General features: G+C 46.8%; 1 long non-coding RNA gene across 1 annotated transcript; it reads right to left on the reverse strand.

Moving 5' to 3' along the window:
• Positions 1–11,869: 11,869 nt before the first annotated feature.
• Positions 11,870–12,570, reverse strand: LOC109299579. Its single transcript, XR_002097920.1, has 2 exons — positions 12,369–12,570; positions 11,870–12,158 (listed from the first exon to the last, which is right to left on the reverse strand). It is a non-coding gene; the product is annotated as an uncharacterized LOC109299579 (long non-coding RNA).
• Between the last annotated feature and the right edge of the window lie 234 nt (positions 12,571–12,804).

The following is a 12,804-nucleotide window of genomic DNA, read 5'->3' on the forward strand; positions in this document are numbered from 1 at the left end:
CCCTGCTCGCCCGCGGCCGTTAGGGGGCGCTGTGCGCGGGCCAAGCCGCCGCTCCCCCCGTACGCACAGTGCCCCCAGCGGCGGGAGGCCGGCTCTGCCTGGGCTGCGAGCTCCTGGCAGCGCGGCTCGTCTCTGGTTCCGTGTCGCGCTGACGGCCGGGGGCGCAGTGATCCTCTTTCCTGAAGAAAAATGTGTTGGATTAAAGGAGACGACGCATCTCGCCCTCTGTAGAACCCTAGCCTCCCCCCCGTACCCACTAACCGCTCCTGGTCAAGTCTCTCGGGTCCTCCTGCGCTGCAGCCTGCTCCCAACTCTAGCTACACACCTTGACGTGAACCCAGGGGCAGCCACGACTGACCGTGAAGGGCTGGGTGCGCTGTCAGGACGCTCTCGAAGGCCGGATTTTGTTGTAGGAGAGATGTAGGCTGAACTCTAGGGGCTGCAGGGCTAATACAACCGTATCTTGGGGCTCTTTTGGCTAGTTTGTTGTGTTTTTTAAAGTTTACAACCTAGTAAATGAGTACACGTTCCAATAAAGTTATATTTTTGCTTCGATCTTATACAGCACTGGGCCTCTGGCATATTAGTAAATCTTCTAGCTGCCTTTTCACTTAAGGAACAATGTGTTTTGTGTTATACGTGATGTTGCACCCTGCTGCTTCAAAATCCTGCACCCTCCACCTGCACCCCACTCTTCAAAATCCTAGACCCACCCATGCATTCAAGAGGTCCTTTTATAATACCCCTGTGGTTCCCCTCTTTTACTTCATGCTAGCGTGACTCCTGCACATTCCCCACCTCCCACAGCACCTGCCCTAGAAAATGAGATCCCTCACTAGAAACAGAAAAAAGAAAAGGACATGAAGCAATTTGCTTTACTTTAATTACAAACTCTAAAACAATTATGAACTCCTGTGCCCCATTCCCTGTGCTAAAGGTGTTACTGGAGTTGAAGGTCAGGACAAATAACTTAAACTTGGCATAGAAAAATGAAAGAAAACAGGTAAAGTAATCTGCAAGTGGATTAAAAGCAGTTAAAGCAATAGATGTTACATTTTGCAGTCAAGTTTTGTGTGGAATGGAAAAGAATGGGGCAAAGAAGATAAAAAAGGTAAAACAGATTTCTGTAGAGGCCAAGGTACAAAATGATCAAGTGGGGGTGAGTTATAATGGAAAGACTGGTGATGAATAGTCAGGTATCCATTATGCGGTATATACTAAGCCACTGCTATTACATGATAATTCTTATATAATAAAGGGCTTTTGCTTGTCTGTCTGTCCGTAACACTTGACCAATTGCGCATGCACCGCTGAGAGGGTGGGCGGCAATTGGCTGCGCGGGCCATGTTTGAGTTGCTGCCAGCGAAGTTTGTGGTGAAGACAAACATGCCGTGACCACCCTAGCAGCAGGGTTTCCCCATGCCTCCCTGCCTGAGGGCGAAGCAGGGGTGATGGTGGCAGCACCCCCCATCCCTGACTTCCCCCAGAACAGTCAGCAGAGATGGGGAGGGGAAGGTGGCAGGCAGGAAGGGAGGGGAGCGGAGTGGAGGGAGGTGAAGATGGGAGTTAGGGTGGTGGTTGCTGGGGCCAGGTGGCAGAGAGGGAGGAAGGGAGGGAGGGGAACAGGAAGGGGGCCCCAACAACAGCCAGCAGGGAAGGGAAAGAGGTGGGGAGGAAGGGAGGCTGTGTGGGCCTGAACAGGCAGGGGGAGGCGAAGGGGGGGTCTTGGTGGTGGCTGTTGTCGGGGCCGGGCAGCAGGGAAGAAAGGATGGGAGGGCAGCAGCAGGGGGTCATGGTGGTGGGGAGGAACGGAGGGGAAGGGAACTGGGCAGAAAGATGGAGCCCCTGCACCGGAGGCTAGAGGAGGAGGAGGCAGCGGCAGTGGAGGGAGTCTTTACATGGCTGCCCGTGAAGGGTGAGGAGGGGTCAGAGCATGTAAACACTCTCTGAAATAAGTCATTCCTGATGGGCAATTAGCTAGTGTTATAATGAAAGTTTAAAACACCTGTACCTTGACATAGGCTAATTAGGCAGGAAAAATGGTAAAACTGTTGATAGCTACAGAGAATGAGAAATGGCTAAGGCTTATGGAACAGAGATGAGTAGTTCGGACTTTGGCATATTACCCTGACAGCCAAATATTCAAGAAGCGATGCCTCAGAAGCACTTCCATGTATGAGTTCGAATCTAGAGAAAGACGCTAGCCAGCAGAGAAAGATTTGCAAATCATCCTTCTAGAAGTTAGAGGAATTAAGTTGTGCCCACTTATTCCAGAAGGGAAGTTGGTCAAGCCTGTGAGAATCACTTGTAGCAAATTTGTAGGGAGTTTTGAAAAATAGGATGGATAATTTTGAATGGAAACCTAGAATGAATGAGTAGATAGGAATGATGTTTTAATGCTTTTGATGTTGAAGCTGCACTATAAGAATCAGCCTTCAAAAAAGATGCCAGCCTGGATTGCAGAGCTATAATCATATAGCTTTGAAGATACTTCACATTTTCCAATCTTATGCAAAGAAACTGAAGTTAATTTTTCATAATTTGCTATATAGTAAGCAAGCTGTAAAAAATGCACAGTGTAAATAATGATAAAACAAGTAAAGCTGGTCATGCTTGGTGTTTGAAATCCTGTAATTTAAAATGAAATCAAATGTTGTTGAATATTCTAATAAAATTACACATTTCTGAAATACGAAGAGGTTTTACTGTAAAATAAAATAGAATAACAAAGCTGCGCATTTGTGCACTCATTTGGGACCATCCGATACTTGCTAACCAGAAAACAGCAATGTTTAGGGACGTTTAGGCAGTAGGACATCATGTAGCCTAAGGAACTGCTTCTTCAAAAGAGCTAGCAGGTTACACATTTTCTGTAATATAAAACAGCTTTAATGTTTTCTAAGTTCTTGAATTCATAGTACTGTTCCTAAATGGCTATTTTTGTTTGCTGTTTTTTGTGAAGCACGCCTCTCTCTTACCGTACATGGTTGATTATATTTCTACAGAACAATGCCTCATTTTTTCCAGAAGAATTGTTTCCAGTCATTGAGTGATTCATCTGTCAAAAAAGCCATTATTCTGCAGTTTGCATGATCTATTAATGTAGTCAAAGCTTAAAGCAAAAGAACAACTAGTGACTAAGTAATTTTTTTCAGTCAAAGTATCATTTTTTAAATATATTGTTTAGGTCCATCAAAATTATTTTCAAATTAACGTATGTTTTGTCAAATTGTTTTGGCTGACAAATAACTGAACATGTTTTTAATGACATCTTGTTTTAAAATTTACCAATAATCAATTATTCAGAAGTAAATATTCAAAATGTTTACTTTTGGATTGAACAAAAAAGGTTCCACCCTCCCTGCCAGGTTCCTAGAAGAGACGAGAGCCCTCTCATAAGAGATGGGAGGCCCCCATAAGCTCCCCCATAAGGGATGACAGCTCCCAGCCTGCCCTGCACATTTCTAAGCAGCTCAGGTGGTGGTGGCTGCTCCTTCCAGGTTACAGCTGCCACCACTGAAGACCCCATCAAGAGTCGAAGTGTAATTCAAACCCTGGGCAGAACCATGGTGCAAGGCACCCTGGGCAGGAGCAGGTGGGGCTCAGCCCCATGCAGAGTGCTGCAGGGGCAGCTGCAGACCTCACCACGTTAGGGAGCTCCCAGGGGTAGGGGTTAAAGGCTGAGGGGGCCACTGACACAGTCAGGGACCTTTAGTCCAGAGAACGACAGAGTCAGAGTCAGGGGCCCAGCACCTGGGAGAGGTAGAGACAGGGTCAGGGACCCAGGACTGCATCTGGGAGTAGCCAAGACAGCTGAAGTGCCTGGATGTAGGCAGAAGGAGGTAGAGGCCTGAGCCCAGGAGGGGAAGAGAGTGCAGAAAGTCAGAGTGATCAGTAGAAGCTGCAAGGGTTGGGTTTGGCTATAAAGGAAGACAAGGAAGCCACATAATTAGCTCTTAAGGTGAGAAGCAGCAACGCTGGCATTCATGAGCAAGATCTTGCTTGGAGAGCCCTGGGGTAGCCTCCCATTTCTAAATACAAATACTTCAAGGCATGGCAGGTGAGCAGATGGGGTGATCGCCCTAGAGAGAGTTAAAGGAGACACGGGCTAAGGGGGTATCAAGGGTATCACAACCATCCCTGGGGCAGGACCCTGTTACAGACCTCATCTACTGAAACTTCAGCTTGGTTCAGCTCCACTGACTTGTCCCTAGAAAGGCGTGGATCTGGTCAGGGAATCTCTCTAACATCTTCCACAGTGAAGACAGATGCAAAGAATGTGTTTAGCTTCTCACCAATGGCTCTGTCATCCTTTAGCACCCCTTTTACATTTTGATCATCCAAAGGCCCGAATGACTCCCTGGCATATCTTTGGCTTTTAATGTACTTAAATGCATTGTTATTATTTCCTTTGATGTCTCTTATGAATCATATGTAGATGTTTGCACACCAAACATGCTAATATTCTGTGGTACCTTAAAAGGACTGTATGGCACCTTGGTTGAGAATCACTGGCTCATTTGTTTAGGCACATTCTTCAGAGTGAGGATATCCAAGTTCTGCAGTTACCTATTCCATAGGCTCCAAAAAAAGAAAGATATATTTATGACAACTAATGCTAATTATACTTTATGTAATGGTGCTGAAAGGGTATTTTATACATAGCTACAACAATAATTAACCATCTCCTGTACTGGGTCAAGGGTAGCCCGTTACTGATAATTGTTCAATAGTTCTCTCTCATTTATAGAGTTGTTCTATGTGCCCTAGTGAAAGTCATGTAACTTTTTATCTGTGCTCCACTTTTCCCAATCTATAATACTGGAATCATAATGCTTACTTATCACAGAGGAACTAAATTAATTAGGGTCTGTAAAGAACTTTGACATTCTTAGATGGAAGGCATTACAAAAATGCAAGCAGAGTTATATAGCAATTAGACTCAGATATGATAGAGTAAACCAGGTCATTAAGTAGGCAGATTATCTTTGGGAACCTGAGGCTCATGATGAAACAGACTCATAAAGTTATAGAGACGTCCAGAGGTCATCTCGTCCAACCCCGTCTGAGGCAGGATCATACCTATCCACACCATCCTATACAAATCCATAATCTAAAATCTACATAAGACTACCATCAACCCTCATACAATATAGACCTAACATCCTAACCTGCCACAGGTAAAGCAAGCGAACCATGGCACCCAATGTCCTGCTTCTATTAAATGTTGTCAAAATATGCTCAAAAGGTCCCAGGTAAATGGCCACACCCCCAGCTAAAGAGGAAAGTGAAAACCATCTGTACCAATCTGACCATGGGGTAAAATTCCTTACTGACCCCCAGTTAAAGTCCCCAGCCTTGACTGTAGCCAACACCCAACACCTCTGAGGAAGGCTTAAAAACACCCTGACATATGTAGCAGATGGTAGAAGTGGGCATCCAGCAAAGACCAGAAACAGGGGAAATACCTTGGGGTATGCAGTCTTGGAGCACGGGGGGAGGGGGAAGACAGAGGGGGTGGCAGGGGAGGGAGGGGGAGGAGGACAGAGCCAGCCCCACCCCACCTCCCTTCCATAGCCCCAATCCTTCATTTGCATCATCTTGCCTCTAGTGCCACCTTCCCACTCCTTTCCCCACCTATCATTTAATCATGTACATAACCCCACCCATGTTCCACCCACCAGCACTCTCATTGGGAATCACTCAGCCTCCCTCCCTCTTCATTCCATTATTTGCATAACCCTGCCCCCTGTAGAGACATCCTTGCCCCTCCCTGCCTCCATCTTCCCCACCCCCACCCTGCCCCCCTCCACCTTCCCTCCTGTACTCCAAGACTGCCAGGCTTCCTGCACGCTTTTCTCCTTGCCAGTTCTATTTATTTATTTATTTTTGCAGTGAGCCCACCAAAGGCACAGAGCCCACTCAAAATCATGGTTTCCACAAAAATTGCACAATCATGATTTCAGTAGCTCCCTAGTTATGAGTCTAATTCATTTAAATAGCAAACAGTGCTTTATGTAATTTCTACAATGTTTCTTGTAGAATAGAAGTCCAAAGGTAGATAATCCAAATGAAAGAGATCATATGCAATGGTATCTATAAAATGTAAAATAAGTTTCTATCAACAAAATAGCAGTAATTATCCCCATCAGCAGAAAGTCAATTTACAGGGTTCACTTAGCTAGCATAATTGGCAGAACTGAGAAGGAATTTAGGGCATGTGTAGATGAAACAATATTTCCCGTTTATGCCGACGCAACAAAGTTTGTGTTTACACGACCCGAGATTTCCTGTTGCTCTAAAAGTTAATTTAGTACCTTAAACTAACACTACGTGTTAATTTGCCACGCTTTCCAGTTATACCGCCCCAACTGTGGATTTGTTCATGCAAACAGCCAGAGACTCCAAAGACTTCTAATTAATCCCCTCTGCCATGATGGGGTGATGTGTTCCGGCCTTTAACCAGTAGATGTTGCTGTGTGTTTTTTTTTACCCAACTTCACTCCTCACCCCTCCCTCCTCCCTCACAGCACGCAGTGGAGTGGCCACAGGTTCAGGTCAGGTCCGCTCAGCAAAATTATTATTTTAATTTTAACAAAAAGAAATTTTAATTCTTCCACCCCCCTGCCACCTATAGTGTATGTCATCCCACCTCCACCCATGTACCCTCCTGTCCTCCTGTCCTCCCATGTACACTCCACCTACACCCCTCATGCCCTCCATCGTGTGCTGCCACTGCAGTGGGCGTAGCTCCTGACTACAGCTACAGTATCACCATAATGGTAAGTTTTTTGCAAGTAGCTTGAAACTTTGGAGTGAGTGGGTACATGACTTCCTTCAGTATTGCAACCTTTCTGAACTTCATCACAGTCCATTTCAGAACCACGACCAAAAGTCCAGGGGCAGGACATTGCCTGCCAGACCCGATGCCCAGGATATGCAGCGTCCCAGGTAATATTTAGGTAATAAGTCCCACCAACCTTGTGTGGGGGGGGAAAGCAAAAGTCCGTTTTTTTATTTTGCTCCAAACCCCGCTCCTCTTCCTCTTCTTCCTCTTTCCCCCTCCTTGCAGAAAACTTTCATGGGTGGAACTGACCGGGGGCAGCAACCAGTAATGAATGAAGAGAGTTAAGAGAGTGAAAGAAAGAACTTTATGTTCAGGTTTGCAGGGTTTTTTTCTTTTTTTTACATTTTGTATATATTTTATATTGTGAAGCAGCTGGGGAGGAAGATCCCATTTTTGTAATAAACCATTTTGAATAAAGTGTTTATTTTTGCTCTATATATGTGTCAAGTTTTCTTTGGGGTGGGTGAGTGATTGGGGTGGTTTTTGGAGACCATGCCCACCTCAGCATGGGGATGCTGTGCTTGGGAGGTTGTACAGAGTCATGGCATTACTGGAAAGAGTTGTAAAGAGTTACAAGGTGGACTGCAACCCACTCCCCACCAGCTGGCTACAACCCGCTCTCCCCCGGACAGAGTTAATTAGATTTTGTTCAGGATTGCTTTGTCCTACCTTGCCATATCTCTCCTCTCAGCCTTCTTAAAGGCCAGGGAGAAGGTGAGAGGGGAACAAGGAACAGCACTCCCAAGGCAGCCCAGGGTAATCTGTTCAACTACCTCTAGGCCTCTGCAGAATCAACTGTATTCAAAGAAAGCATCATGGGAGAACTTCTTTTAATCCAAATTCAAGAAATTTGTAATACCTCCTTCTCCTACACTAGGTATTGGCATGTCCCCATCAGATGGGTCTCAGCTACCTCAGGGAGTCATCCTAGCACAGAGCTGCTAATCACCCAAGGCCAGGGTTTCAAAAAGCACTCTGCTTCCTATGGAGAGGCTAGAAGTATTATGCAGCAGATGGCTATCCCCAGACATATTATTGAGGTGCCTGGAGGGGAAACCAACCAATCTGAAATACGGCCCCTGACCAGCTTTGTGTCCAGCCTAGGAAGCTACTGCACTCCTGCCCCTGCCTATCTGCAAACCGCTCACCTGCTCCCTGGTGTATGCCTTGAAATCAAACAAGAAAAAATACAAATCAGAATTTTTTGTTCCTTATCTTTTTTTTTTCACAATAAACTGAATTGCAATCAATTCTATTGAGAAATCACAATAAAGCTAAAACAGTATACACATTTTTGTTTTATTCAACAATGCCATTGGTAATCAACTGGTGAATACGTTTTTTATACAGTACAGCCATTGCCAGCAAATGCAATACAATAGGACAAAACCCCAACTCACAATATGCTCCCAAGGTCCCTTGAGTAATCCCTTGATTAATCCCTCAGTATTACCACTATCAAACAACTGTTGTTGTATAATAAGTATGAGTGTTCCCTTTCTCCAATCACATGCAGTATGTCACTTGGTGAAGGATGGATGGAGGGCAGCATGGTGGGAGGACAAGAGAGAGGGAGGCAGCCAGCCTGGTTACTAGCCCTTCCTGGTTACTGGCAGTGTCCGAGCAGTGTTTTATTTTTGGTCTGCATGGCCAATGAGGGGTGGGTGGAGTGGTTTTCAGAGAGCTTATGACCGTGCGACTTTTATGGAGTCATGGCATTACTGGAAAGTTGCCAGGTGGACTGTTATCAGATGGAGGGAAGTCGAATGCTTGGCCAGTGCTAGTGCCCAAGCATTGCCCTACTCGCCCCATTTCAATGCAGCCAGCATTTCTTGCAAGAAGAAGAGAGAGGGAGGGAGGCAGGCAGGCAGACACGTAGGTGCCATTTTATAGAGGTTTTACAATATTTTATATTGTAAAGGTGCTGGGGAGGAAAATCCCCCCTTCTGTTATACTACTTCCTGTTATCCGACATTATTTACTTAAAATCTTCTTTCTTTCTGCAAGTCAGAGAAGAAACTCAAGGAGACAGAAGCCTCAAGGAGACAGAGTGGTGGATGGGTGCCAGAAGACATGTACCCCAGTCCCAATTTGCCGGGACATGGCCAGTAACTAGGAGGAGGGTGAGAAGACTATGAAATGGGCCTGAAAAACCTGTGCAACTTGAGCTGATGCTTGGGCCAAAGCCAGTGAAGAAAGCTCAGCTTCCTTTGTGGCCAGCAATGATTCAAAAGTTACAAGGGTGCAACAAAGAGGTGTAAGGCAGAGCAGGGCGAGTAGGGCAAAGAGCCTGCAGGCATGGGCCTACTACCCAGACCCTGGTGTTGACTTGACATGCACCAGATCAACATTCGGGATCTCAATATTGCACTGTTAGACAGGAGGGCGTGACACAAAATTATATACACACACACAAACTACACAAACACTCTATGGGTTCATACAAAACTATATGCACACACACAAACACACAAACACGCACTTTCGTGGCTGTGTGTTAACATTAGGGGACATTTGGGTAACTTGGTGCTTGGGGTTACTTGAGGTCAAGTGGCCCTGGGGTTACTCGGGGTCAATATGCCCCAGAGTTATTCGGGGTCACTTGGGGTTGGGGTTACTTGGGGTCACTGTGGCCCCTGGGGTTACTTGAGGTCACTGGGGCTTAGGGTTACTCAAGGTTAGTTGGTATTAATTGATCAAAGGAAAAAGCCAAAAGGTGACAGAGTGGAGGAGCAATGCCAGGGGAAAGCTGGCACAGAGGCCAGAGCCAGAGCCGAGAGACTGCGGGGGAGCCGAGAGGTACAGGGACAGGAAAACTGGGGCTGGAGGGAGTCCGGAACCGGAGAGGGGCTGCGGGGGAGCCGCGGATGCTGAGGGTGTTGGGGAAAAGCTGCAGGTGAGCTGCAGATGCCAGGAGCCAGGTTGGGGGAGCCGGGGAACCGGAGAGGGGCTGTGGGATGCAGGAAAGACTGGGGAGAGAAGGCAGACACAAATGGGAACAGAAAGAGAGGGAGAGACAGGGAAGATCAGGGAGAGAAAGCAGAGGTAGTGGAGTGCAATGGGGAGAATGAAGATCAGGGAGACGGAAGATCGGGAAAAGAGAGCAGAGGCAACGGTGCACAAATGGGAAAGAGAGAGAGACACAAAGATCAGGGAGACAGGGAAGATATATAATGTATATATTTACTTTAGTACACATTAATTACACATTTCTTTACATGTTTATTTACATCAACAGTCACTTGATAATAGGCTAGTAAGGGGACTGTCACCCAATGAACATGAGTTCCCTCAATGATACGTTTTATACTGCGTAGTGTCCAACTGAAAATAGCCTCAGCTTCATTTGTGGCCTCGCCAGCAACCAAGGAGCAGGGCAAGAAGAAAGCCTTGCTCTCCTTCTGGCGCAGCATCAGGCTCAGAATTCAGTACTTTTCCACAAACCAGAAGGCCCAGCCATGGAAATAGAGGGACCTAGGTTGGAGCTTGAACCAGGAGGTAGGCATTCCCCACCGCTGCCCCCATGGTGAAAGAGGCAGGGAGGGTGCATAATCACTTGCCTTATGCCCAGTATCTGCTTTCTCATTATAAGGAATTGAACTGTAATTATAAGTCTATATAATGTAAGTCTATATAACATAAGTCTATATCATATATTGGCTATATATATATGGTGGAGGCTCAGGATGTATGTAATGTGCGCCAAGGATGTGTGGTATGCATGCTGCAAGAGGCAGCTGGAGAAGCATGATAAGGCAGATCTACCTGCTTTGAAATGCTGGGATAAGGAATTGAACCATTACAATTATTATTGACCATTAATACATCATCATTAATATTAATATTATTACAAGCTCTTATTATTATATTACTATTGGAATTAATAGTATTATTGACTCCTATTATTGGTATTACCTGTTATTAAAAATCTATGTAAGTCAGGATGAAAGTCAACTATAATTATAATGCATAATTAGTTCAGTTGCTGAGAGAATCCTGAAGGAAGTGTTGTCATCTGCTTCATCTTCTCTTTCTACCTTTCTCTTTCTGCCTCTTGTCACACCAACAGGGATTGATCAGCTGGTGGCTAGCAGTGGAAGGGGATCTAAAAACTGGAGGGAGGCGGGATAGAAAGACCATCGGTATTTGTATTGGTGTCTCTTGTGCACCTCGCATACCTTCCTTCATGTCTGTAAAATTCCACCAGCCCTGTTAACAATACATTTGAACCAAACAATGCATCCCCCCCACAACCAGAGATGACCCTATCAGGGTTCAGGGCAGTGGCGTACCAACAGCGGCAGGCAGGGCAGCCGCCCTGGGTGTGGAGGCGAAGGGGGTGCCATTGGCAGGTGCTAAGGGAGCACTAGCACTACACGCCGCTCACCTCCACCTCTCTCCCACTGCCGAATCCATCACAGAAGATGGCTTGTGCAGGGTGTGTGGGAGCAAGGGCAGCAGCACCCTGGGCTTGTTGCCCGGGCCCCAGAGAACCACGGTACACCACTGGTGCAGGGCCTTGGGCAAATTAGCCCCACCACCCTGTGCAGAGCCCATGTCGCATGCCGGAGAGGTGGCAGGGGTGAAGGGAATTGGCAAGTGTCTGGATGTGAGGCCGGCAGCGGCACTGAAGTCGCCCCGTCCACTCTGCGTGTCTCTGCATGGCCCCCAAAGTGCTGTGCCTGGGACAGTCACTTGTATTCGCACCCCCCTAGGCATGACCCTGCCACCCTCAGGGCACAGATGTCACTTACCAGAGGTGGCATGTAACACATCGCCATGTCCTCTTATTTAAGAGGTAGTTCTGCACGCTCCGAAAGGCATCACTGAAAGTGTCCTGTGACCTCTGTAATTCAACATGGGACTCGTCAACCATGTCTTTGAAATTCTTCATGGTGTCTCACACTTCCTCGAGGATGGCATCATGCTTATGCAGCAACTCATGGAGTTTGTCCCGCCAGTCATCTGTGCATTCCGCTCTGGCTACTGAGGACTCCACCAAAACCTCAGGTAAGGTTTCACGGGACCATCTCTGCTTGCTGTGAAAATCTCTGCAGCACTCTGCTGTAGTGTGCATGGGGCCCTGCTCCAGGTGGCCATGGGTCATGGTGTCTGATAAACAAAGGAAAAAGCAATGGTTGCCTTCTCCCCAAGAGGAGGAAAGTACACATCCTCACCCCCACCATGCAGTGCATAAAATTCCAGCAGGCATGGAAACAGACCCCGCAACAGTGGGGCACCACTCGTACTGCCCAAAACTTACAAGTACCCACTTCAGAAACAGGTCCATGGCTGCCACTGCCCATGCTAGCTGGAAAAAAATAATTAAAGCAAATAATTAGTTTGGCATCTGTTACATTACAAGCTATTGAACCCGTCATGCACCACCACTGAAAGAACATGGTGAGCCACCTACAGCAACCCATGAATTTCTCCCCCTCTCCCCCCGCCCCTCAAACCCAACCAGCATGAACCTGGGAGTTTCCTGGCAGTGGCAAGAGGCACATTACAAGACACTTACCAGGTCCAGCATGTTCTTGAGTCTTGGTTGCAGTAGATTATGTATTAGCCGCCTGGGTTTCTTCATGAGCCTCCACCTCCTCTGCTTCATTATCTGTGCTAGTTCTTGGAATGGGGCTAAGTGGCACTAAGTGTATGGTGACCAACGGTTCTTCCTGCCAGTCATAGTCATCAAGGAGCAGGAAACAGTCTGCATACATCTGACAAATGCTCATGGTTTCACACTCAGGAGGGGCTGCTGCCGCCTCCACCTCCCTCCGGCCCAACCCTGGTGCTGTAAGTCTCCATACCCAGGTTGTTGCCCGCATCCTTATAGAGAATGAAAAGCAGCTTGTTGTAGAAGGGAGCAATTGTGCAACCTGTCCCAGAATGAGAGTTCACATCTTTTGCTTTGTAAAATGCTGATCTCAGGAACTTGATCTTGCACCAGACCTGGG

Source organism: Gavialis gangeticus, unplaced genomic scaffold (assembly GCF_001723915.1).
Source record: "Gavialis gangeticus isolate Ggan-Ray unplaced genomic scaffold, GavGan_comp1, whole genome shotgun sequence".
NCBI classification, from domain to species: domain Eukaryota; kingdom Metazoa; phylum Chordata; order Crocodylia; family Gavialidae; genus Gavialis; species Gavialis gangeticus.